The sequence below is a fragment of the Ruditapes philippinarum genome, unplaced genomic scaffold (genome assembly GCF_026571515.1).
Source record: "Ruditapes philippinarum isolate M1 unplaced genomic scaffold, ASM2657151v2 ctg1210_1_1_1_1, whole genome shotgun sequence".
NCBI lineage: Eukaryota > Metazoa > Mollusca > Bivalvia > Venerida > Veneridae > Ruditapes > Ruditapes philippinarum.
The window spans coordinates 178,880-182,511 of NW_026856985.1; positions in this window are offsets into that span (position 1 = coordinate 178,880).

Consider the following 3,632-nt stretch of genomic DNA (forward strand, 5'->3'; position numbering starts at 1 on the left):
TGCTTGCCTATAATACAAAACATTGACAGTTAAGGGCCATAATTCAAATAAAATCTTTGACAGAATTACCTTCTCCTGGACATGTTTGGGAATCATGATTGTAAACAAGTATTCCAACTTTCAAATTAATATCTCAAACAGTTCAGTCAAAAAGTGGACTGGTACTAAAAACTTAACCAAGATTCTAAGTCGATAAAAGGCCTTAATTTTTAAAACAAATCCTTGACAGAGTTACCTTCTCTTGCGTACAGATGGGGGTAATGATGTGAAATAGCATTAAAAGTTTCAAAGCAATATCTCAAAGGGTTAAGGCAATAAGTGGATTTTACCCATATTCAATGTATTTTCTAAGTCAAAAAGGGGCATAATTCTGTCAAAAACCTTGACAGAGTTATGTCCTCTTGTCTGTTGATGAAGGTCGTGATGGTAAACAAGTATGGTCAGTTTCAAAGCAATACCTCCAATGGTTTTGAAATAAAGTGAGGTGGTACAAAAAACTTAACCAAGCTCAATACACTTTCTAAGTCAAAAAAGGGCCATAATTCTGTCAAAAACCTTGACAGAGTTATGTACTCTTGTCTGTAGATGGAGGTTATGATGGTGAACATGTATGGTAAGTTTCAAAGCCATACTTGTAATACTTCTGAAATAAAGTGGGGTGGTACGAAAAACTTAACCAAGGTGTGACGCCAACGCCGACGCCGACGCCGGGGCGAGTAGGATAGCTCCCCTTTTCATAGAAAAGTCGAGCTAAAAATCTGTCTACCGAAGAATGCAAACTTTGACAGAACAAAGTTAGGTACATGTCCAGCATTACCATGTTTTAATGTTGCTCTTTTATTGGCGTCCGCGCCGAAGCGCGGCGCCCTTTTATGTAATGAAATCAGATTTTGTGAAAGGGCGACAGCAACTTCTCGAGCCTTTTATAGTTGTTCATAATAAAAGCCGATCATTCCGATCGGTATGAGGGTGCTTGATTATTAATTAGTCGCGATTTGTACAATGAATAGCGAACTGGAGAATTTCGCAATGCAAACATTTTCAAATTAGAATCTAAATAACCTTTTCCGTCAATAAATCGCGCTCTTCAGGGTATTTCTATTTATCATTTTGTAGTACACAGTGGATTATTATGGTATGTTATTCCGAAAGCTGTAAATAGAATGATGAGCTGATGACCTAAATATTCCGAAAATCTATTTATAGATGGATGTACTCTTGTAAATCCCGGTCTCTCCTGGTCTATTTTGACGACCGGCGAATAGTACCACACGTTTATTGTCCGGTCTCTCCCGGTTTTGGAGTAGATGTTTGATATCGTTACAGAACAGAACAAATATTTTTACAGATAAACACGGATTTATTAATATAAATCCGTGAGATAAATAAGCTTTTTTTTCAAAATGAATGTTTGTCACTTAGTTTGGTTACAATAATTAAGAAACACAAATCAACTCTCAAAATTATTGATTATTATTATAGATAAACATACAATTCGAAAAAAAACACCCAACAACACACATCGCATGTTTTATTTTATCTATACGAGATAAAAACAATAAATATGTACAATAATTGAGAAAAAATGTACATTTTTATGGCATTAATATGACACTATCAACTTTGAAACATTTTATTTAATTTGTTATTCGTGTTTAGTAAAGATGCCGAAGAATTGTTCAAAGTTACAAATCAGATTTTATGAATTATTCAATTGATTGATAATTTAAGAAATGATAAAGAAAAATACAAATGTACATGTATTGGTTTAAGAATAAACAATATTATATATTGAAAGATTAACCATAATTTACTGACTTTTTGCAGTTAAGTTTTGACTTATAATCGTCGGTCATTATGACAATTGAATTCTTAAAATAATAGTAAACGTAAAAATTCAGTATTAAAATAGTGCATAAAACACAAAAAGAAAAGCAAACAATATTCATAAAATCTGTATTTTTTTTTATTAAAAAAGATATTACAATTAGTGTATAATAAACATTTATGCTCAACATGATCAACATGGTAATATAACAAGTGTCTTATTGTTACTAAGTGTGAACAGATACCTTAAGAGAGGGTCTTCGCTAATAGCGATAACATAATAAGGGACAATTACACAAGTGTGGTGTTGGTCATGCGTTACTCAAATGGATTATAAATGATTGTATACATGTATATCCGTTGCTATTAATAATCACGATCATAAAGAAATAACAAGTAATATTCTAATTTCTAGCATGCCAATCAAATTTATAAATAATGAACAATGTCTTTCGTTCCTTCGTTCATAAGTGATATACAATTCTGGTAAAAACCAATGAACCATTGAACAGTTTATCAACATATATCTACTAGTTCATCTGCACCTGATGCATTTCTTGCTTGGACGCCCTTTGATGCTTTGCATCAATGCTTTTCTTGTTTTACATTTTAATGGAATAAAGGCCTGATATGTAACACCTTTGCTCACATTTATTCTAAATTTCATATCAGTTTTTCTTACCTTTTTTATTTTGAAAATAATTCAGTACCAATTAGCAATGTTAAGGTATGTTTTTCAAACTTTTCCGTGTCGTCTGCAAATATATTGTTAAAAAGTAGTGATTAACCTAGAATGGGATTTCAGTTATTATGCATGGGCATTCAAACTAGAATTCCCCAGGTGTTGCTTGTATAAGTGTCGCAAGTTCTCTAATATAACTTAAAACAACAGACAAAACTTTGAAACATATTAATCGTTGTACTATTATTACTGCTATTTTACATAGAATACTGCTAGGAACCGGAAACTGCTAGGAAATCAGTACATAAATCCTTTTTCCAGTCTACGAAATCTGCGTCAAACAAAAAATACTATGAAAAAGAAACGGGGGTAAGAAATAATATATTTTGAACTAAAATTCACTCAAATAGTGAAAAACAGAATCCCTAAAGAAAGTCCAACACATCAAAATTGTAAAATGTTGCAGGCTCGGTTTGATTGAGCCTGTTCATGGACTTTACTGGAAAGTGAAAGTTACCGTCCCCCCCCCTAGCACCGGCTTAAGCAGAATTCAACATTTAAACACAAAAATGGTAAAGAACCAACACTTTATCCTATTTTTTACGCAAAGCATGAGCGTATTATATTTCTTAATGATTTACGGTCTCATTGAACAATAAAAAACACTAAAACGTGCCGTGATTTGCGTTCATTGAACGCCGCCTTTCCTAGTTGATCTTGTTTATCATATTTTAGCGCAAGAAACACACTGGCAATAACAAAAGTTATCATAAGAACTCTGTGACATCTTCAGAGTTATCACAAGTACTCCGGGACATTTGAAAAGTCGGGTATAAATCTGTTAGCCGGTGCTTTATGTTTGCAATTTTGCATTATAATTAGGTAATTATGTATGGCAAGGATGAAGACGAGAAATAAACAGGTCAATACTTGTGAATTTGCAAATACACATGTAATTTGGAAATTTTACTCAAAACTACCAGTTTTATAGCAAGAGGCGATTAAAAATGGCCTTTGAATTAGTTTTTGACACATAATACAGGATGTAAGACAAGCTTAATCATGATTTTGTTTAGATAAGGCGCAGAGTACTCGTAATTATATCAGCTTTCCACGGTTTATC